The 23947-nt window shown below is 47.6% G+C and overlaps 1 long non-coding RNA gene across 1 annotated transcript in view; it reads left to right on the forward strand.

Moving 5' to 3' along the window:
• The first annotated feature begins 627 nt into the window (after positions 1-627).
• LOC144687906 (uncharacterized) overlaps positions 628-23947 on the forward strand; it is a 572568-nt gene continuing 549248 nt past the window's right edge. The window contains exon 1 of the long non-coding RNA XR_013578240.1: positions 628-664. This is a non-coding gene — a long non-coding RNA (uncharacterized LOC144687906). The remainder of the gene's footprint in view (positions 665-23947) is intronic.

Consider the following 23947-nt stretch of genomic DNA (forward strand, 5'->3'; position numbering starts at 1 on the left):
GGAGCCCTTCAGGTTAGTGTCCTCAGCCCAACCATCTTCAGCTGCTTCATCAATGGCCTTCCATCCATCATAAGGTCAAAAGTGGGGATGTTCGCTGATGATTGCACAATCTTCAGCACCATTCATGACTCCTCAGATACTGAAGCAGTCCATGTCCAAATGCAGCAAGAACTGAACAATATTCAGGCTAGGGCTGACAAGTGGCAACTAATTTGTGCACCGCTCAAGTGCCAGCCAATGACGATTTCCAACAAGAGAGAATCTAAGCAGCGCCCCTTGACATTCAATGGCATTACCATCACTGAGTCCCCCACTATCAACATCCTGGGGGTTACCTTTGACCAGAAACTGAACTGGACTAGCCATATAAATACTGCGGCTGCTAGAGTAGATCAGGGGTTGGGAATCCTGCAGTGAGTAACTCGTCTCCTAACTCCCCAAAGCCTGTCCACCATCTACAAGGCACAAGTCAGGAGTGTGATGAAACATTCTCCACTTGCCTAGATGAGTGCAGCTCCCACAACACTCAAGAAGCTTGACTCCGTCCAGGATAAAGCAGCCGCTTGATTGGCACCACATCCACAAACATCCACTCCCTCAATCACCAATGCACATTAGCAGCAGTGTGTACCATCTACAAGATGCACTGCAGAAACTCACCGAGGTTCCTTAGGCAGCACCCTCCAAACCCACAACTGCTACCATCTAGAAGGATAAGGGCAGCAGTTGCATGGAACACCACCACCTGGAAGTTCCCCTCCAAGCGACACACCCTGACTTGGAAATACATTGCCGTTCCTTCACTGTCGCTGGGTCAAAATCCTGGAACTCCCTCCCTAGCAGTGCTGTGGGTGTACCCGCACCACATGGACTGCAGCAGTTCAAGAAGGCAGCTCACCACCACCTTCTCAAGGGCAATTAGGGATGAACAATAAATGCTGGTGTCACCAGAGATGCCCACGTCCCATGAATGAATAGAAAAAAAGGTTCATATTAGGGCAAATATTCAGACTGCGGGTAATTTTCCAGCCTGCTTAAAGTCAGCTGGAAGTTTGCGGTTTGTTAAAGGTTAAGTTAGATTAACATCTCAAATTTAAAATTATCATCCTTTTGTTAACTTCCTCCATGGCCTTGTCCCTCAGTCCCTATCACAGACAACTCTTTAGACCTCTCTTCCCCTCCAATTCTGCCCTTCTGTGCATCTCTCAGTTCCCCCTAACCGACTGGAAATTGTGCCTTCAGCTATCTCAGCCCTAATCCCTGGAATTTCTTCCTGAAGGCTATCTACCTCTCTCCCCTCCTTTAAGTTAATTAAAGGATGTCTCTTTCATTGAGATTTTAGTCACCTGTTTAATTGGTCCTAAAATGGCTTATTTTATTTTTATTCTTTCCAAGATATGAGTGGTCAGGCCAGCATTTATTGCCCATCCCCATAATTGCCCTTGAGAAGGTGGTGGTGAGCTGCCTTCTTGAACCGCTGCAGTCCATGTGGTGTAGGTACACCCACAGTGCTGTTAGGGAGGGAGTTCCAGGATTTTGACACAACGACAGTAAAGGGACAGCAATATATTTCCAAGTCAGGATAGTGTGTGGCTTGGAGGGGAACTTGCAGGTGGTGGTGTTCCGATCTATCTGCTGCCCTTATCTGCCTAGATGGTAAAGGTCATGGGTTTGGAAGGTGCTAATGAAGGAGGCTTGGTGAGTTTCTGCAGTGCATCTTGTAGATGATACATATTTGCTACCACTGTGCATTGGTGGTGCAGGGAGTGACTGTTTAATGTGGTGAGTGGAGTGCTGATCAAGCTGGTTGCTTTGTCCTGAATGGTGTCGAGCTTCTTGAGTGTTGTGGAGCTGCACTCATCCAGGCAGGTGGAGAATATTCCATCACACCCCTGACTTGTGCCCTGTAGATGGTGGACAAGCTTTTGGGAGTCAGGAGGTGAGTTACTCGCTGTAGAACTGCCGGCCCCTGACCTGCTCTTGTAGCTACAGTATTTATATGGCTAATCCAGTTAAATTTCTGGTCAATGGCAACTTGCAGAATTTTGAAACATGTGTGAAACAGTTCAAGCTGGTGAACTAAACCTCACTAAAGCTGCTGAGCCTGCTTCCCAAGTGTCTCTCTTCTTCCCTCATGAGCTCTGGTCCTGGAACATTGGAATGTGGCATATTAGCGTGTAACCCATGTGCTGTATACCTAAAGACTAACGGCAATAAGACTACATGAAATTGGTTCACTGGCCTCAATAGATTGGTGAGCCACAGGAATGGCCTGAGAGGCTGCAAACCAATCACAGGTGGGGATACAAAACCACCTGACTTGAAGTCAGAAGCTAGATTTGTCAGAGGCCATCAGGCCGGAGGGCAAGTGTTAGCTAGCAGCAACCTGCATTTGTGATGTGAAGTCAAGAGGCACCAGATTTAGGAAAGTATTTTTGTTTACATACCTTTTTGCTGTCAGACCCCAGGGGGGAGAATTTTCCCCATGTCAGGTGGGCCGTGCGGGAGCGGGCGTGGTGGGTGCAGACTAGATCACCGGGTCCAATGGCAACTCGGCAGCCTGTTTAAATGAAGGCCTGGCAACCTTTACAAGGCTGCTCACAATGGCCGGGATAAGAGCACATCAGAGGGAAAATGTGCCCGACGCAAGTCCAGAGGGTAGGCCATCGGGGTAGGCCAGGCCGAAGGGTAGGCCAGCGGGGCAGGCCAGGCTGAAGGGTAGGCCATTAGGGCAGGCCAGGCTAGAGGGTAGGCCAGCGTGGCAGGCCAGGCCGAAGGGTAGGCCATCAGGGCAGGCCAGGCCGGAGGGTAGGTCAGCGGGGCGGGCCAGGCCAGAGGATAGGCCATCGGGGCAGGCCAGGCCGGAGGGTAGGCCAGCGTGGCACTGTGCCCCTCATTTCTCTGATGAGTACCTAGCTGCCCTCCTGGAGGAGGCGGCAGCACGGTGGGAGGTCCTTCTTCCGAGGAACAGGAGGCGGAGGCCTCCCAACTGACCAAACGTGCGTGGGAGGAGGTGGCCGATGATGTGGTGCGGCGCACATGGGTCCAGTGCCACAAAAGATTCAATGACCTCCTGCGCTCGGGAAGGTTGAGCACCATGTTGCCTCAAGTCACCCTTTCCCCAATGGCCCCCTCCCCCCATGCCCCTTCCCCCAGCCGGTCTGAGTACAGTAACAGCATTGAATCCTTCATGACATATATCCTTTGCTGGGTGTGCCAGCGCATATTGCCCATGCCCAGTTCACCCTGAGAGGGTTGAGGTAGGATGGGTTCTGCACCTGCAGCATGTGTGACGCTGACACCCAGAGTGTAGAATGGGGGTGAAAGTCAAGGATCTACACCTAAGTAGAGCGCTGGAACTGGGAAGCATGTCAAAGTATGGGTGTTAACATGCTGGGAATGCTGGGAGGGGAGCTTCCAGGTGGCGGGGGGCCAATCCATCTGCTGGTCTTTGTGCTCCATGTGCTTGTGCCTCCTTGCTTAGCAAAGTGACACCTGGTGGTGCCACATGTGAAGGAAGCAGCATTTGGGCAATGATGGGGGTGGGGGTCAGCCCTGGCTTGTTTGTGTGAGTGTGCGGCAGCTGCAGGGTGACAAAGAACTGGAGTCCTGCAATGTCCCACTCTGGCTGGGGTGACAGGGATGTGATGGGAATTCAGGTGCAGGCTGGACTAACCAATGCTCTTCTTTCCTTTCAGGAGAAGACTGCGCACAATTCCGCAAAGCGAATGCGGACTGGCGGAGGCCAGGCCCAGGCGATCCTAACAGTTTAGGAGCAGCAGGTCATGGATCTGGAGAGACGCCATACCCCCAGGTCCACCGGTGGCGGTGAAGCTGGGGTGCCACGGGGAGGTATGTTCGGTGAGCGCTCAGGTCACCATGTGTATCCCAGGAGCCATGACACTGCTGGATGCTCAGTGATTGAAGTTAGCAACATGGGTTGACCATTGATTATGGAAAGATGAGCGCAGAATGATCCGGGAGACAAGCATGCAAGTTGACATTGTCTGCACTGTAACTAATCAAATGTCCTTGTTCTTCCTTTCAGCATCACCAGAGCAGGGCTGGGAGGAGGAGGCAGAGGGCCCACCTCTCACCCCTGAGGCCCCAGAGCAAATCCACTCACCAGTGTCACACCATCTCTGCCAGGCAGGCACCAGCGCAGATACTAGCACCTCAGTGGAAATTAGATCTTCGGCTAGTGTCCTGGGGCACAGCGGTGAGGGCTCTCCACACTTGCTTGATGTGCGGGCAGAGACAGAGTGTCCAGAGCGCTGGCAGTCAGAGAACTGCTGGGGACCAGGCACATGCTCGGTCAGTGGCTGATGGTGTGACTCTGAAGTTGTCCTTGAGGCAGCGAACGTTGGAAATGCAGCAGGGTGTGCAGGAGGATCTGGCGGAGATCCATGGGGCCATGCATGGCATGGTGCCCGAGTTTGAGGAGTCCACGCGGAGCATCACCGATGCAATGAGCCTCATGGCCGAGCGCCATGCTTCCTCCATGGAGAGAGTGGCGACTCTCATGGAGAGGCTCCTCCAGGAGACCAGTCAGGGCCTCCTGGGGTTTCGCTCGGTCCTGCAAACCCTCACAGCGGCATTGGCCTCAGCTGGTCAGTGCCAGCGTGGAAGATGGTTTGGGCACCAAGTATCCCAGCTTGGTGCCCATCCATCTATGGTTAGCAGGGAGGTCCGAAGTGACCCCATGTCGGCGCAGCAGCTGCCTGTCGTCTCTGCGGGCTCCTCTCAGGGCGCTCCAGTCGAGGGCAGCAGCTCCTCTGCCCCTCTGCCAGTGCCGTGGCATCCGATGAGGCTGCGATGACTGGGGAGATGCCAGCCGTGGAACTGGCCGCTCCCTCCTAGACGGGGCCATCAAATGCTCCACGGGCCAGAGGACGTCCGCCAAAGTCATCGAGGCCAACAGGATGGCACAGTGAGCAGGCTGTCTCAGGCACCAGTGGACGTAGCACCCATAAGCATAAATTTAAGACACAGTAGGCACACTACGGGTCTCTCACTGAGGCGGTCCAGGCATCGAAAGTGCATCTTGAGAAGACCGATGGTTCTCTCCACCACAGCCCTTGTGGAGGCGTGGCTCCTATTGTACCGCTGCTCAGCTTCTGTTCTTGGATGGTGGAGAGGTGTCATGAGCCACCTTCTGAGGGGATAGCCCTTGTCACCCAGCAGCCATCCATCAAGCCAGGCTGGAGCACTGAAGAGCGTCGGCACCTGGGAGTGTCTGAGGATGTAAACGTCGTGGGAGCTGCCTGGGTACCTTGCACAGACTTGTAGAATCTGCATCCTGTGATCACACACTATCTGCACGTTCATGGAGTGGAAGCCCTTCCTGTTGATGAAGGCACCGGGCTCACCTGCTGGTGCCTTGATGGCCACATGTGTACAGTCTATTGCACCCTGGACACGGGGGAAGCCAGCAATGGCTGCAAAGCCTCTGGCTCGCTGTGTCTGGCTGGCTTCGTCCCAATGGTAGTGGATGAAGGTCAATGCATGCCTGAACAGAGCGTCTGTGACCTGCTTGACATAGGTGTGGACAGCTGATTGGGAGACTCTGCAGAGATCACCCAGCGACCCCTGGAAGGAGCCGGAGGCATAGAAGTTGAGAGCAGCTGTGACCTTTAGAGCCACTGGCATGGGGTGTCCACCCACACAGTTAGCAGAGATCTCAGGCCCTATCATCTGACAAATGGAGGTGACTGTCTCCCTTGAGAGACGGAGCCTCCTTTGGCACTGCACCTCTGACATATTGAAGTAGCTGCTTCTCCGCCTGTATACCCTGGCAGCAGGATAGTGGGGTCTCCTCAAGACCCTTCCGCCTTGGACTTCCTATTGGCCCTGCGTACTTTGTGCCTGCGCCTCTCCTCCCAAAGGTGGCTCCCCTGGAGGCTGAATGTGGACTCCTGGCCTCCTCCCCCTTCTGGCCCCTTCCTCCTCAGAGGAGGTGCCTCCAGTGGAAAGTACAACTCCCATTCCCAGGCTAAAGGAAGGCTTCCTGAAACCTGCTGGCCCAAAAAATGATCTTTACTCAAGAGTCCTGACCAAGGCCTTCACTCCTGTCCAAGCAGCTGGTATGAGTTTTGAAGTATTCCTGCTCACACAGGCAAGTGTAAGTAACTTTCAAACTTAAATACCTGAAAGATCACACTCGGTACCCTACTCACCCTCTTATCCCGCACATGGATGCGGTTTATACAAATGTCTCCTACCCGCCTGCCCGTTGTGCCCGTGCGATGTCCTGAAGGTCGCACGGGCCCCGATAAACCATATTCAATTGCTGCCTCAAGGGCCTTAACTGGCCTGTTAATTGATGGCGGGCGCGCATCCGAACTTGTAGCGTGCCCCTTTTCCCAAATATCACAATGGCGCAGGGTGACGTCGGGACACATGCCTGGGTCAGTGTGCGGGGCCCGGCCCCCCACTCGCCAACAGGAAAATTCCACCCCAGGATCCCCTCTGAAGGCCTTTTGTACATCTCCCGTGGTTTTCTCCCTGACTGGAAAGTTGTGCTTTCAGCTGCTTTGGCCCAAAGCTCTGAAATTCCCACCCCTTGGCTCTCCCCTTCCTTTAAGGTGCTTCTTAAAATCTACCTTTGTCGTCGAGCTTTTAGTCACCTGTTTTAACAGCTCCGGGAGCGGCTTGTTTTATTTTTATTGTTTCCCGGGGTTTTGGTGGGGAGTCAGCATTTTGTTGTCCATATCTAGAAGATGTTTGTAAGCCGCCCTCTTGAGCCTCTGTGGCCCATATTGTGCAGGTTTATCCTCTAGCGCTGTTAGCGAGTTCCAGGGCTTTGACACTGAGACAATGAAGGAGCAATGGTTTGGCTGCTGTGCATTTGTGACCACAGCTTTGGAACGAAGCCTGATTTGTTTAGGCAATGGGCCTAATGGCAGCTTCAGATAGGAACATTATAGTGGCCTGCAGCACTTTCAGCACAGGCTGAGTGAGCGTGCACGTATTGGGCCCTTCAACATCCATTTGTCATCTGAAAAGCAACTGCTGAACATGTAGCTTTTCTCAGCTTTCCCCACTCAATCTACCATTAACTGAGGAGGCTCCTCTGGCATCTCTCACGACACAGGACTGCTCTCACAGGACTGCCTTGCTTTTCTCCATGTCATTAATATTTGGGTCACTTGAACTTTCTTCGACCTCTCTGCTTCTCTTGCCTCCTTTAAGGCATTAATTTAAACCTACCTCTTTAACCATGTTTTTGATCACCTGCCCTCATTCCTCCTTCTGTGATTGCAGGTGATTTGCTGATCCGTGTGGAACGTCGCAGCTCCATGACTTCCGATTCTTTTGTAGGGAACACATTCTCTGAAACCACATTAACATCAGCTACCTCATTAGGCACACGCAGTTCAGTGTCTTCCACTCCGACAGAGACATCGGGCATGCCTGTCCTTGGTTGAGCAACTTCAACAGGGGTTACAGGTTCAGCAATGGTTACAGGTGGAACATCATTTTGTTATGGTATCTCTCTTTTCCTTAAATGATCCACATGCTTACGGGTGATCTGGTCTTCCATTTCCATGTGATACGACAATGATCCGGTCACAGAGCTTACTTTACCAGGTAACCACTTTGGTCCTCCACTGAAATTCCTTACATATACTGCTTCTCCAAAGGTAAATTGTCACTCACGACTATGCAAATCATGAGTCACTTTTTGGTTCCCTTGACTTTTCTCCACCTTCCCCTGCAAATTGGGAAGTATTAGACTTAGTCTTGACCAAAGACTGTGCCTTGTCATTAATTTTGTAGGTGTTGCTCCTATCGTAGTGTGGGGGGTTGTTCCGTAGTGAATTAGAAAACGAGAAAGCTTGGTCTCCAACGATTCATCTGTTAACTTTTTCATTCCCACCTTAAAAGCTTGCACTGCCCTTTCCGCCAGGCCGTTAGGTGATGATGCATCTTCACGCAGTTGATACCGTTGAGGCTGATAAATCATTGGAACTCAGCACTCGTATACACAGCATCATTATCTGAGATGATTACTTCTGGTAATCTGTGGATGATGAAGATCTGGTGTAGTTTTTCTATAGTAGCGCCTGACATTGGTGACTTTACCTCATAAACGTCTAACAACTTGAAATGATCATCTATAATCAGTAGAAACATGGTTCCAAGAAAAGGACCGATGGAGACAATGTGCAATTGCACCCAGGGCCTCCCCAGGCACTCCCAATGGGGCTGCCACTGGCAACACTTGCAGCTGTTGACATTGTACACAGTGTTTTACCACATTTTCAATATCATCGTCCATCCCCGCCCACCAAAGATAACTCTGCGTTATCGTCTTCATTTGGGAGATCTCTGGATGGGCACTTTGTAACTCTACTAAAAATGGTTGCCTTCCTTGCTCAGGAACTATTACCCATGCACCCCATAATAGAATACCATCCTGATTGCTCATCTTGTGTCTTTGGTTGAGAAATGGCTTCAATTCATCATGGACTGGTTCCTGGGACCAACCATGTAACACTTGGTCTGTCACTCGAGGCAGGACGGGATCACGATTCATCCAGTTTCCTATCTGCCTGACACAGACTGGTGAGGAACCTAGAAAATTCATCACTAATACGAGCTCTTGGGGAATTGGGACATGTTCATTGTTCTCTTGCAAAGGAAGGCAACTTAGGGCATCGGCATTTGCTATATGAATCCCTGGTCTATGTACAAAGGTGTATTCATATGCCACCAAAATTAGGGTCCATCTTTGTATTCTTGCAGAAGCTATGGGTGGTATAGCCTTTTCCTCGCTAAACAGACCCAAAAGTGGTTTGTAGTCTGATTCTATTGTGAAATGTCGCCTGTGCACGTACTGTTTGAATCTTTTTATGCTAAAAATAAATGACAGACCTTCCTTTTTGATCTGAGGATATCCTTTTCAGCTGTGGTGAGTGTCCTGGATACATAGCCTATCGGCCTCTCTGTGCCGTCATCCATCCAGTGAGATAGTGCAGCTCCCACTCCATAGGGGGACACAACGCAGGTTCGCACCAATTCCTTCATCTGGTCATAATGCACTAACAAATTTGAAGAGTGCAAGAGCTGTTTTACTTTCATAAAGGCTTCTTTTTGGGGTGCCTCCCAAAACCAACCTTGGTTTTTCTCTTAGCAGTGAATGTAGAAGGGCCAGAACTGTGGATAAATTTGGTAGAAATCACCCATAATAATTTATCATCCCTAAAAATGATTTAAGTTCAGAGATGTTCTTGGGTGCAGATGCCCCTCTTATTGCTTTGACCTTCTCTTCAACTGGGTGTAACCCAGTGGCCCAAATAAATGACTTCATTTGCTTGATAAGTGCATTTTGCCTTCTTCAGGCGCACTCCTGCTTCTAAAAATCATTTCATGATTTCCTCTAGGTTAGCCAAATGTTCCTTTTCTGTGAATCCGGTTATCAGTACATCATCCAGGTCGACCACAACCTGGGATAGTCCCTGCAGTAAGCTCTCCATTGTCCTCTGAAAAATGGCACAGGCTGAGGAAACACCGGAGGGCAGGTGTGTATATTGATATAACCCTTTGTGGGTATTTATGGTTACAAATTCCCAGGAGGCGTCATCTAGCTCCAGTTGCTGATATGCATGACTCATGTCAAGCTTTGTATACTTTGTCCCTCCTGCTAGTTTGGCATTTAAGTCTTCAATCTTAGGAATAGGGCACCTGTCCAGTTTGGCTGCTCTGTTGACCTCTGTTTATAGTCCCCGCAGATCCAGATGGTCTGGTCTGGTTTAAGGGCAGGGACTATGGGTGCTGCCCACTCTGAGGACTGAACCACTTTTTTGATACCCAGCCTCCCTAGCCGGTTCAGCTCAGCGTCAACCTTCTCTCTTAGGGCGTATGGCACTGGGGGCTGTCAGGCTTTGAATTAAACTGTAGGCCTTGCTCCCACAAATACTCAGGAGAATCGCTCTCCTTTTTTTTCTTCCCTCTTGACTTTGTTTACTTGAAAGAAGAACGCAAGACATTCTATATATTGAGACAAATCGCCTGTTGCTAGCTCAAAGGGATCAATTCTGTGGCATTTCAGATGAGTATATCTTCTTTTATTTTCAACAAACTTAGATGCTCACAATCACTGGGCAAGGTACAGCACCGAATCTGATTTATCTCCTCACCAATTTGTTATAGTGTTGATCATCAGACAACTTTTCTTAGTGGAAATATTCAACTTTATTTACAAGACAGCGACAGCAGCTACACAGGTGCATCAAACTCCAAAACTAAAGAAGAACTCTTCCGTAGAAGTTCCCTGCGCTGCTAACACATTTGTTTTGCCTGGATCGTGTGATCTTACAACACAGGATTATTCTTAAAGCTACAGTCCTACATTTCCCAAAACTATAATGACTACACTCAGTTTTGTCTTTTCCCTTTAGCTACAAACTTAAAATCCAAGCTTGGCTTCATTTTATTACTACATTATGATTTAGTTCATTTGCTGTTATGTTGAGTTAAACCATAGTGGCTTCCTGCATCATGGCATTTTTCCTTTCAGTTAGCTTTCTCAGTTGAAAAAATACTTCATTTAGTTGATATTTAGGTAGACCTAATTATGTAATGCAGAGCACCAGAGATGATGGGCGTACTCTTCCAATCCCACCAGTAGTGGGAAGCTTGGCAAGTGGAGCTTAATTAGGCTGAACTTTAGCCATCATGAACTCGAGACTTTAAAGGTGGGTTAAAAGCAGGTCGAGCTTCCTGACAAACAATGTTGGGTGGCCGTTTTACATGCATGAGCGTGTCATGCATGCTCATTGAAATGCTGCCTCGCTGGAATTAAGCTCCCCCTTCAAATTAACTTCCCTGTTAGCGAGAAGCTCAAGTGTTCACTTTTACAACTGCACGTAAGTGGCGTGCACCTGGCGAGGTAAACTTCTTCCATGATTGACGGTGAGTTCCTGCTGCATTGTCCTCTTTGAGGAGTGGCTGTAAATGCCAGCCTATGCTTGAGGCTGGATGGTGACAACGCAAGTTGTGTGGAGGATGAACAAGGAAGGGAGGAAGGGTTAGCGAGGAAGGGGGGGGTGGGGAGCAGTGGTGGGGCAAAGGAGGAAGGAATAGTCCAGATGGTCCGTGTGCCCTTTAAATATGGCAACCGGACCTTCGACCTCATGAGGTAATGGTGGAGACAGCGACTCCCTGACTGCCTCACCGTGAGAATTGGCAAGCTCCTCTCGCAGGTGCATATTTAATGAGTTGAACAGCGCAAGATAGAACAGGGTCAGCCATCTCGCCCCACAGCGAAAACCACTTCCGCTTTCCCACCTGCCATCGGACTTGGAAGATTCCAGCCAGAGAGAAAAGTGGAAAGAGAGAGAAAGATTTTAAAAACCTGTTGAATGCAATGAGGCTGCATGCCCGCTACTTTAATATGCATGTGTCAGAAGTCCAGAGGACAATTTGAAGAGTCCTGCCTGCACATGTTTGAAGGATCTGATGAATTTTCAGGAGAGGAAATTGTGCCGGAGTGAGGATCCAGCGCGGGAGGTAATGTTAAATTATAAAGCTGTTCTGCTGTAGAATTAGACCGACTGTCAGAGAAGCTAATGTTAGGAGCCCTGAGAGGACTGCTTGTATGAACATGACTGACTGTTGCAGAGTCACAGCAGATTCATGTGGAAGCTGATTCTGCAAAGAAACAGTCAGTGCTGCTATTTATATACCAACACCTGTGCAGATTTTTCCAATCGTTTCCCGCAGTGAACACGGAAACGGAAATCTGAAGGTAGGAGGACAGTTAAGCAGAAATTCTACACCTGCTGCAATCATGATGAATCGACCTTAACTGCTGCCAAACTAGTTAACTAGCTGTCTTTTTATGTACAAATCAGCCTTATCCTAAACTGATTTGATTGTTGAAGATGAAGGGAGAGTTTGTTGTGATGACTGAATGCACAGAAATGTTTGCATTCTGCAAAGGTACACATTACAATCCAAATTCCCCACTGTCCTCAAGCAGTTTGTCAAAAATGAAAACAAAAAGTTCGACAAGCATCTGGCATCATGCAACGCAGGAGATGTTGGGCCATTGGGGGCCCACATTTGGAAGAGCTATCCCCTTAGTCCCACTCTCTCACCCTTCCCTCCCAACCCTTTCCCCACAACGCTGCACATTTATCCCCTTCAAGGATTTGTCCAATTTCTTTCTGAAAGCTATTATTTGAATCTGTTTCCATCATCCTTTCACGAAATGCATTCCAGATTTCTCTCCCTTTTCTCCTCTTTATTCCCCTCAGCCCTTTGTTAAAATACCTCAAGCCGTCCAGCTTCCCGCTGTTTTGTCTACCATATCCACTCAGTGGAGGTATGCCTTAATGGGGATGATGTGGCACTCACTGCCAAGGACACCACCTTCCATATTGATCATGCCCTTCATGTGGCCTATCTCTTGTGCCATCTTTCGGATATGGTCCATCTGCCCTCTCAGGTAGACACAAAAGATCCGATGGCACTATATCAAAGAACGGGGTAGTTCTCCCTGGTGTCCTGGCCAATATTGACCAACAACACTAAAAATAGAGTGAGTTCATGGCCCTGGGTATATAAACGAAGTACTGAATATGGCAATGGTCCCTCCTGCTACCATTCCTTATATTTTATTCCTCTTTGTGTTAGGTAGTTGGGCCTGAAGTCCCTGCCTTTTTAAATTAGTTACAATGGATATCTCCTTGCTGAACTCATTTCAGGCAACTTCGCATCTGAATTACACGACACAGCTTGCATCAACATGAAACTGAAATGTATTTCCATTGACACAAGCTGTGCACTGTAACAGTCCTTCACCTGCCTATTTCTCAGTGAAAATCAAAAGCCAAGAGCCCTCCCTATCGGGTATACAAGAGTGGCTGCTTCAATATTTGTGTTTTACAGACCCCTGTCACGTTTCTTAATCAGCTATTTTAAGGGCGGTACTCACCTGCTTATTTTAAAGGAGTTAACCTCCACTGCTAAAGGTGGCAAATAAATTTAACGCAAACTCGTTAAGCAGTCACACGGGAGCATTATACAAATACGGCTTCAATGCTTTGCCTTTGAAATGCTTTCAACTCTGCACCAGAACCCACTCCTCCTTTAGGCCAAAATCTAAATGGAAAAAGCAAAACGTACTCAAAATACAGCCACTCGTTGAACAGTTTAATAATTGATGATTTGCTCCCTGGGAGTGACCGACAGTAAGTGTAAAAACCAAATAATGGAGCAAAATAACTGCAGTCGTTCTTTGCATTTGAGGGAGGGTCATGTGCAGCAACGCCAACCCCTTAAGATCTCATATGGGCAAGCCCCAGTTTTCCAAAAAAAAAAGTAAATGTTTCTGGTATGCAAATTGTCCAATTATCGCAAACCAAAAAAGTCATTACACGAATTTCTGCCTGGAGGGAATTTTCATTTTGTTTGGAAGCCGTTTCTCTTCAAAGATTTCAATGGACGCAGCCTATAGCTGAGATCTGATACACTTTGACTGCTGGCAAAGCTATCTTATTAAATATTTCAAAATTCATTCACAGTCAAATATGAATTACCTTTATTTGCACCTTTTCCTGCTTTCATTATCAAGAGTTTCGCTTCCAGCTTATTTGTGAGAATTGTGATTAAAGCAGCATTTAAACAGGAGTGATAATCAAAAGACTCGCACATGGTTATTCCCCTGACAAAATGACAGCAAATTAGCTCTAATAAGGTTGGTATTTATTTTCTTGTTTTTATTTGGGTAAGAGAATTTTTTTTTTTCCTTATAGTAGTGATCATCATGGTATTTCTCGTCACATAGTTTCAGATGTTTGGCCCGTATTTCCAAAAAAAAAATCCCAGATCATTGGTTGGGCCTCAGCTGGAGTATTTTGTCTAATTCTGGGCACTGCGCTTTAGGATGGATGTCAAGGTCTTGGGGAGGATGCAGAAAGGATCCATTAGAATGGCACCAGGAATGAGGGGCTTCAGTTACGAATAAAGAAACTGGGATTTTTCTCTTTACTGCAGGAAAGGTTTTGAGGAGATGTAACAAAAAATTATGAGAGGGTCTGATAGAGCAGATAGGGGGGAAACTATTGCAGCTGGCGGAGTGTGGTCAATAAACAGTGCATACGGTTTCATGACAGCTGGCATAAGAACCAAGGGGGAGATGAGGAGACATTTCTTTATGTAGTGAGTTGTAATGCACTGTAAAAAAGGTTTGGGGAGGCAGATTGTTCTCCTTGGAGCAAAGGAGGTTGAGGGGAGTTTTGATAGAGGCGCACACGGTTATGACAGGTTTAGACAAGGTAGACAAAGAAAAGCTCGTCCCATTAGCTGAATGCACAAGAATTAGCAGACGGAGATTTAAAGTTTTGGGTAAGAGATGCAGGCAGGGTGTAAGGAAGAACTTTTTTACGCAGTAAGTAGTAATGACCTGGAACACACTGCCTATGAGGGTGGTGAAAGCAGAGATTTCAAAAGGAAACGGAATGGGCACTCGGGGGAAATAAACTTGCAGGGATACAGGGATAGAGCAGGGGAATGGGACTGAGCATTGCTCCACAGAGAGCCAGCATGGACTCAGTGGGCCATATGGTCTCCTGTGGCATAATGGCTCTATGACTTTATGACTGTATGATCAAAACCATACTTAGTTGACAGACTTACAGAATATACTCATATTTCCTTTCTCCTGTTATAAGCTCATCTTACTAAACATTGAATGGATCCCACATGACAGAAAACATCTCTTCTGTGGTGTGTAACATGAAAGATAGAGCCAGTTTCACTCAGAAAGGATGTTTAGTTTGGAAATTTCACAGTAGATAATTCTGAAGTTGAATTTTAAAGTTTTGAAGCAGAGATAGAGATGAGCTTTATTTTTCAATTGGCTGTGCTCCACCAGTCTGAGATGTTCCTCATGTTGACCTTGTTTCTTTTAAATTCATTTAGGGGGTGTGGGCGTCGCTGGCTGGGTCAGCAATTGCCCATCCCCCATTGCCCTTGAGAAGGTTGTGGTGGGCTGCCTTCTTGAACCTCTGCAGTCCATGTGGTATAGATGTACCCACAGTGCTGTTAGGGAGAGAGTTCCAAGATTTTGACCCAGTGACAGTGAAGGAATGGCAATATATTTCCAGTTCAGGATGGTGAGTGCGTTGGAGGGGAACTTGCAGGTGGTGGCATTCCCATGTATCTGCTGCCATTGTCCTTCTAGACGGTAGCGGTCAAGGGTTTGGAAGGTGCTGTCAAAAGACCTTTGGTGAGTTTCTGCAGTGCATCTTATAGATGGTACATACTGCTGCTACTCTGCGCCAGTGGTGGAGGGAGTGGATGTTTGTGGATGTGGTGCCAATCAAGCAGGCTGCTTTGCCCTGGATGGTGTCAAGCTTCTTGAGTGTTGTGGGAGCTGCACTCATCCAGGCAAGTGGGGAATATTCCATCACACTCCTGACTTGTGCCTTGTAAATGGTGGACAGGCTTTGGGGAGTCAGAAGGTGAGCTACTCGCCTCAGGATTCCCAGCCTCTAACCTGCTTTTGTAACCACAGTATTTATATGGTTAGTCCAGTACAGTTTCTGGTCAATGATAACCCCCAGGAGGTTAATAGTGGGGGATTCAGTGATGGTAATGCCATTGAATGTCAAGGGGCAATGGTTAGGTTCTCTCTTGTTGGAGATGGTTATTGCCTGGCACTTGTGTGGCGTGAATGTTACTTGCTCCTTTTCAGCCCAAGCCTGGATATTGTGCAGGTATTGCTGCAATTGGACATGGACTGCTTCAGTATCTGAGGGGTCGCGAATGGTGCTGAACATTGTGCAGTCATCAGCGAACATCCCCACTTCTGACCTTATGATGGAAGAAAGCTCATTGGTGAAGCAGCTGAAGATGGTTGGGCTTAGGACACTACCCAGAGGAACTCCTGCAGTGATGTTCTGGAGCTGAGATGATTGACCTCCAACAACCACAACCATCTTCCTTCATGCTAGGTATGACTCCATCAAGAGGAGAGTTTTAGCCCGATTCCCATTGACTCCCATTCTGCTCGGGGCTCTTGATGCTACATTCGGCCAAATGCTGCCTTGATGTCAGGGGCAGTCACTCTCACCTCACCGGTGAAGTTCAGCTCTTTTGTCCATGTTTCAACCAAGGCTGTAATGAGGTCAGGTGCTGAGTGACCCTGGTGGAACCCAAACTGAGCAGCAGTGAGCAGGTTATTGCTAAGCAAATGCCACTTGATAGCACTGTTGATCACCCCTTCCATCATTTTAATGATGATCGAGAGTAGCTGATGGTGCGCTAATTGGCCAGATTGGATTTGTCCTGCTTTTTGTGTGCAGGACATATCTGGGCAATTTTCCACATTACTGGGCGGATGCCCGGGTGCTGGGTTAACATGGATAGTGATGTCTATTCAGTGACACCTGCTGGACAGTGTTTGCATGTTGCTAGCATTAGGTAAGAACAGGGTCTATTTTTCTCTCTGTATGCGACAGAGTCCTGGGACCACCTGCATGGTCTGAAATGAAGAATGGACAATGTGCATCTAGGGGAGTGAATAAATCCCAGCAGAAGCAACCAAAAGAAGAGCAGAGGGATAAAGGAAACTGTCAGGCAAATAAAGGAAAGTCACGTAATTCTGAGAGAAACATCACCAGGAACAGCCTTGGTGTGTGACTTCTCTGAGATTAAACACACTCTAAGCGAAAACTGGCTGCATGGGAGGAATTGAAGACTAGACTTTACTCATTATTAAGACAGAACACTAACTCCTTCAGAGCATGGCTGGTGGCAAAACATCTGACACCATTTCATAATTACATTTTCTATTTTAATCTCGATGCTGTCAATTCCCCTTTTGCCCCGAGGCTTCATGATCTGAGGGATTTGTTTTTATTTTAAATAAAACAATGAATATTTTTCGGTCAAACTGGAGTTGGCTTGTGATTGGTCATTCAAAATGCATTGCGTCCCCATGGCAATGTTGCACGGCCGCCAACTTCACACAACTGTGATCATAGGTTTTCAGTCAGATTGGAACTCTAACATCTTCAAGAAGCAAACTGGCTGTCTGCAATCAATTATTATTGCTGCTGCTACAGTGAGAGTTGTAAGTCCCAGAGGGGAAAAAAAACAGTTTCGACCAGTACTCTTATTTCCCAGTTTTTACTGGTGTTCCATTTTAAGGTATATAAGACCAGTTCAGACCGGTATCCTTATTTCCCAGTTTTTACTGCTTTTCATTCTGTTTTACATTCTCCATGGAGATTGGGGGTTAAATCAGACAACAATTAGTCCAATAATGCGGCAACTGCAGTGACCTTGCAACTAGGCTTAGGGAAAGTGGAGGATGTAGAATCAGGTGTAGCCCATTCAGCCCTTTGAGCCTGTTTTGCCATTCCAATAGGACATGGCTAATCTTTATCTTAACTCTATCTACCTGCCTTGTTTTCATAACACCTGATAGCTTTGCCTAACAAAAATCTATCAATCTCAGTTTTGACATTTTCAATTGATCCCTAATTTCACCAGCTTTTTTGACCAGAGTTTTCAATTTCCACTACCCTTTGCGTGAGGAAGTATTTTCTGACATGAACCACAGCACTGTCTGCCCTCTCAGGTGGGTGTAAAAGATTGCAAGGCACTATTTTTGAAGAGTAGCGGGAGAGTTCTCCTGGTCAATATTTATTCCTCAATTAAACATAACTAGGACAGATTGCTTGGTCATTATCATATTGCTTTTTGGTGGGAGGTTGCTGTGTGAAAATTGGCTGCCACAATTCTTACATGACTAGTTTTTTTTTTAATTCTTCCATGGGATCTGGGTGTACCTGGCAAAGTTAGCGTTTGTCGTCCATCTCTAATTTCCCTTGAACTGAGTGTCTTGCTAGGCCATTGGAGAGGGCAGTTAAGAGGCAACCACATCGATGTGAGTCTGGAGTCACATGTAGCCCAGGCCAGGTATCTCCTTCCCTAAAGGGCATTAGTGAACTGGATTAGTTTTCATGACAATCGATGATAGTTTACTGGCCACATTACTGAGATTAGCTTTCAACTCCAGATTTTTTTATTTATCAGTTGAATTTATTAATTAAGTGAATTCAAATTGCCCAAGCTGCCATGGTAGGATTCCAACCAGTGTCTCCAGAGCATTAAAAACAAAAAACTGCGGATGCTGGAAATCCAAAACCAAAACAAAAACAGAATTACCTGGAAAAACTCAGCAGGTCTGGCAGCATCGGCGGAGAAGAAAAGAGTTGACATTTCGAGTCCTCATGACCCTTCAGCATCAGTTCTGCTGAAGGGTCATGAGGACTCGAAACATCAACTTTTTTCTTCTCCGCCGATGCTGCCAGACCTGCTGAGTTTTTCCAGGTAATTCTGTTTTTGTTTTTGTCTCCAGAGCATTAGCCTGGGCCTTCCGATTACTAGCCCAGTGACATACCACTACGCCACCTTCTCCCCACCATCAATGGCTGGAGATTAAACACATTTTCATTGGTTGTTAAGTGCTATGGGGCATCCTGAGGTTGTGAAAAGTGCTAAATGAATGCAAGTCCTTTCATTCATTTTCCTTTCATTCTTTCTTTTTCACTTCCCTTCCCTCTCTCATTCGGTACAACCCACTGCATCGCGTCCTGAGGTTGTGAAAGGCACTTTTTCAATGCAAGCCTTTCTTTCACGGCAGGTCACGCTCTTCGGCTTCCTCGGGTTGCAGGGACTGAAAGGGTCTCGTGTACCTGTGCTGATGTAAACATAAGGCATAAACGTCATCTGTACAAAAGATGCCTGCATCAAGTCAAGATTATTGCAAATTGGACCCTGCAGGTGGGATACCAGGTTGGAGAAAATCACTTCCAGAAAAACTGCTGTTACTGTCTCTTTCAATTTGTTCACTGAACTGTACAAAATAACAAGCAGTTTGAAGCGACAGTAAGAGTGTTTTACTCCAGTGCGACAGTGCTTCCCTCAGAGGCACACTCAGATTTGGAAACATTTATGGTAAGACATATTTAGCGAAATGAATGGCCAGCCCTAAAGGCTGCAGTGCATTCAGGTTGTATTGTTAGTTTTTTAAAAGGCGCTGTAAACACTGGCTCATTGAGAATTTTTTTTAATGCATGATTATGATATTGGGATATATAGGTGTAGGGTCAAATTGCAGAGCACAAGAGGCCTCCAAGAATTCAAGAGAAAAGTAACCTATGGATTTAGCACACTCAGAAACATTTCAAAGCACTGTACATAAAATTTGAAATGCAGTGACTGTGGTTATGTAGACATCTAGAGAAGCAACTGAAAAGACAACTGCACCCCTACAAAGATTGATTTGCACACTAACAATAGTGTTAATGTTGCTGGCATTCTTAAAGTGAATTGTCTTCTTTATTCAATTATTTCCTGGGATATGCCAGCAAATGCATTTGTTACCAATCGCTAATTGTCCTTGCCACATCATTTCAGGGGACAGTTAAGAATCAACCACATTGCTGTGGGTCTAGAGTCACACATAGGCCAGACCAGGTAAGGATAGCAGATTTCCTTCTCCGAAGGAATTAGTGAACTAGATGGGTTTTTGCAACAGTTTCTTGGTCACTATCACAAATTCAAAGTCCACCAGCAGGATTTGAACCCATATACCCAAAGCATTACCCTGGGTCTGTGGATTACTAATCCAGCAACATCACCACTATGCCATCATCTCTGCTGAGGTAAAAGTTCCTCAGCTGCTGCCAGAACCAACCACATTAAAATCAAAAATTGTCAGAATCAGAACAGAAGATAAATCTCCACAACTCTATTCCCCTTCCCCTGAGCTTCCCCTGAGCTTAGGAACCCATGAGAACTTCACAACATTGAAGAATGTTCAGCACCATTCCCAACTCCTCAGATACTGAAGCAGTCCATGTCCAAATGCAGAAAGACCTGGACAACATTCAGACTTGGCCTGATGAGTGGCAAGTAACATTTCTGACACACAAGTGCCAGGCAATGACCATCTCCAACAGGAGAGAATCTAACCATCACTCCTTGACATTCTATGGCATTACCATTGCTATTGGAGCTGCACTCATGCAGGTAAGTGGAGAGTATTCCATCACACTCCTGACTTGTGCCGTGTAGATGGTGGGCAGTCTTTGGGGAGTCAGGAGGTGAGTTACTCACCGCAGTTTTCCTAGCCTCTGACCTGCTCGTGTAGCCACAGTATTTATATGGCTAGTCCAGTTCAGTTTCTGGTCGATGTTAACCCCCAGGATGTGGGGATCCGGTAATGGTAATGCCATTGAATGTCAAAGGGCGATGGTTAGATTCTCTCTTGTTAGAGATGGTCATTGCCTGGCACTTGTGTATCATGAATGTTACTTGCCACTTGTCAGCCCAACCCTGGATTTTGTCCAGGTCTTGCTGCATTTGGGCATGGACTGTTTCAATATCTGAGGATAAAAGCAAAATACTCCTCTGAAGAAGAGTCATACATACACAAAACGTTAACTCTGTTTCTGTCTCCACAAATGCTGTCAAACCTGCAGAGGTTTTCCAGAATTTTCTGTTTTTATTTCAACATCTGAGGAGTAGCAATTGGTGCTGAACATTGTGAAATCATCAGTGAACATCCTCACTTCTGACCTTATGATGGAAGGAAGGTCATTGATGAAGTAGCTGAAGATGGTTGGGCCTAGGATATTGCCCTGAGGAACTCCCGCAGTGATGCCCTGGAGCTGAGATGATTGACCTCCAAAAACCACAACCATCTTCCTTTATGCTAGGTATGACTTCAATCAGCAAAGAGTTTTTACCCTGATTCCCACTGACTCTAAAACAAAAACAGAATTATCTGGAAAAACTCAGCAAGTCTGGCAGCATCGGCGGAGAAGAAATCAGTTAACGTCTCGAGCCTTCATGGCCCTTCGGCAGAACTGGAGCATAGTTAGAAGAAGGGAGAAATATAAATTGGTTTAAGGTGGGTGGGGGTGGGGGGGGGGGGGTGGTGGGGGGGGGGAAGAGACACATTGAGGGTGTGGTGATTGTGGAGATGAGCAGATAATCAAAAGATGTCACAGACAAAAGGGTCAAAGAGGTGTTGAAGGTGGTGGTATTTGTCTGAGAAAAGTGCTAATTAAGAATGGAAGACAGGATATTCAAAGTACAGCTTTAATGGGGGTGGGGTGGAAAGACCAAAGGTTTTAGTTTTAGATTTAAAAATAATGGAAATAGGTGGGGAAAGAAGAATCTATATAAATTATTGAAAAAAAAAAGCGGGGGGGGGGAAAGAAACGGGGTGGGGATGGGGGGAGGGGGAGTTTAAGATCTAAAGTTGTTGAATTCAATATTCAGCCCGGAGGGCTGTAAAGTGCCTAGTCGGAAGATGAGGTACTGTTCCTCCAGTTTGCGTTGGGCTTCACTGGAACAATGCAGCAAGCCAAGGACAGACATGTTGGCAAGAGAACAGGGTGGAGTGTTAAAATGGCAAGCGACAGGGAGGTTTGGGTCTTTCTTGCGGACAGACCGCAGGTGTTCCGCAAAACGGTCACCCAGTTTGCGTTTGGTCTCTCCAATGTAGAGGAGACCGCATTGGGAGCAACGAATGCAGTAGACTAAGTTAGGGGAAATGCAAGTGAAATGCTGCTTCACTTGAAAGGAATGTTTGGGCCCTTGGACGGTGAGGAGAGAGGAAGTGAAGGGGCAGGTGTTGCATCTTCTGCGTGGGCATGGGGAGGTGCCATAAGTGGGGGTTGAGGAGTAGGGGGTGATGGAGGAGTGGACCAGGGTGTCCCGGAGGGAACGATCCCTACGGAATGCCGTCAGGGGGGGTGAAGGGAAGATGTGTTTGGTGGTGGCATCATGCTGGAGTTGGCAGAAATGGCGGAGGATGATCCTTTGAATGCGGAGGCTGGTGGGGTGATAAGTGAGGACAAGGGGGACCCTATCATGTTTCTGGGAAGGAGGAGAAGGCGTGAGGGAGGATGCGCGGGATATGGGCCGGACACGGTTGAGGGCCCTGTCAACGACCGTGGATGGAAAACCTCGGTTAAGGAAGAAGGAGGACATGTCAGAGGAGCTGTTTTTGAAGGTAGCGTCATCAGAACAGATGCGACGGAGGCGAAGGAACTGAGAGAATGGGATGGAGTCTTTACAGGAAGCGGGGTGTGAGGAGCTGTAGTCGAGGTAGCTGTGGGAGTTGGTAGGCTTGTAATGGATATTGGTGGACAGTCTATCATCAGAAATTGAGACAGAGAGGTCAAGGAAGGGAAGAGAAGTGTCAGAGATGGACCATGTGAAGATGATGGAGGGGTGGAGATTGGAAGCAAAATTAATAAATTTTTCCAGGTCCCGACGAGAGCATGAAGCAGCACCGAAGTAATCATCGATGTACTGGAGAAAGAGTTGTGGGAGGGGGCCGGAGTAGGACTGGAACAAGGAATGTTCCACATACCCCATAAAGAGACAGGCATAGCTGGGGCCCATGCGGGTACCCATAGCCACACCTTTTATTTGGAGGAAGTGAGAGGAGTTAAAGGAGAAATTGTTCAGTGTGAGAACAAGTTCAGCCAGACGGAGGAGAGTAGTGGTGGATGGGGACTGTTGGGGCCTCTGTTCAAGGAAGAAGCTAAGGGCCCTCAGACCATCCTGGTGGGGGATGGAGGTGTAGAGGGATTGGACATCCATGGTGAAGAGGAAGCGGTTGGGGCCAGGGAACTGGAAATTGTTGATGTGACGTAAGGTGTCAGAGGAATCACGGATGTAGGTGGGAAGGGACTGGACAAGGGGAGAGAGAAGGGAGTCAAGATAACGAGAAATGAGTTCCGTGGGGCAGGAACAGGCTGACACGATCGGTCTGCCAGGACAGTTCTGTTTGTGGATTTTGGGTAGGAGGTAGAAGCGGGCCGTCCGAGGTTGGGCGACTATCAAGTTGGAAGCTGTGGGAGGAAGATCTCCAGAGGAGATGAGGTCAGTGACAGTCCTGGAAACAATGGCTTGATGTTCTGTGGTGGGGTCGTGGTCCAGGGAGAGGTAGGAGGAAACGTCTGCGAGTTGACGCTCAGCCTCCGCGAGGTAGAGGTCAATGCGCCAGACAACAACAGTACCACCCTTGTCAGCGGGTTTGATGACAATGTTGGGGTTGGACCTGAGAGAACGGAGTGCAGTGAGTTCAGAGAGAGACAGATTAGAATGGGTGAGAGGAGCAGAGAAATTGAGACGGCTAATGTCACGCCGACAGTTCTCAATGAAAAGATCAAGAGAAGGTAAGAATCCAGAGGGAGGGGTCCAAGTGGAGGGAGAATATTGGAGGTGGGTAAAAGGATCCGTTGAACGGGGAGAGGACTCCTGCCCAAAGAAGTGAGCACGGAGAAGAAGACGGCGGAAGAAGAGTTCAGCATCATGCCGAGCCCGAAATTCATTGAGATGAGGGCGTAAGGGTATGAAACTAAGTCCTTTGCTGAGCAATGAACGTTCAGCATCGGAGAGGGGAAGGTCAGGGGGTATAGTGAATACGCGGCTGGGGCTGGGATTGGAAGATGGGGTGAGGACGGAGGGACAAGCAGGGGTGGAGGGTCCCAGATGGGTGTTGGAGTCGATGAGTTGTTGGAGCTTGCGTTCCTTAGCACTTGAGAGAAAGAGAAAAAGTTTCTTGTTGAGGCGACGGATGAGGCGAAGAATAAAATGAAACTGGGGGCACGCGCAGCTTTGAAAAAGGGTGCGGCGGTGCTGCTGGAGGGAGAGGTCGAGTGTGTTCATATGGCGGCGCATGGCACTGAGTGTGGATCTCGGAATGCGACGGGAACAGCAGTCCGAGAAACGTTTTATGTCCCAGAGATACCTCTCTCTGTCTCAATTTCTGATGATAGACTGTCCACCAATATCCATTACAAGCCTACCGACTCCCACAGCTACCTCGACTACAGCTCCTCACACCCCGCTTCCTGTAAAGACTCCATCCCATTCTCTCAGTTCCTTCGCCTCCGTCGCA

This window comes from Cetorhinus maximus, chromosome 1 (assembly GCF_964194155.1).
Source record: "Cetorhinus maximus chromosome 1, sCetMax3.hap1.1, whole genome shotgun sequence".
NCBI lineage: Eukaryota > Metazoa > Chordata > Chondrichthyes > Lamniformes > Cetorhinidae > Cetorhinus > Cetorhinus maximus.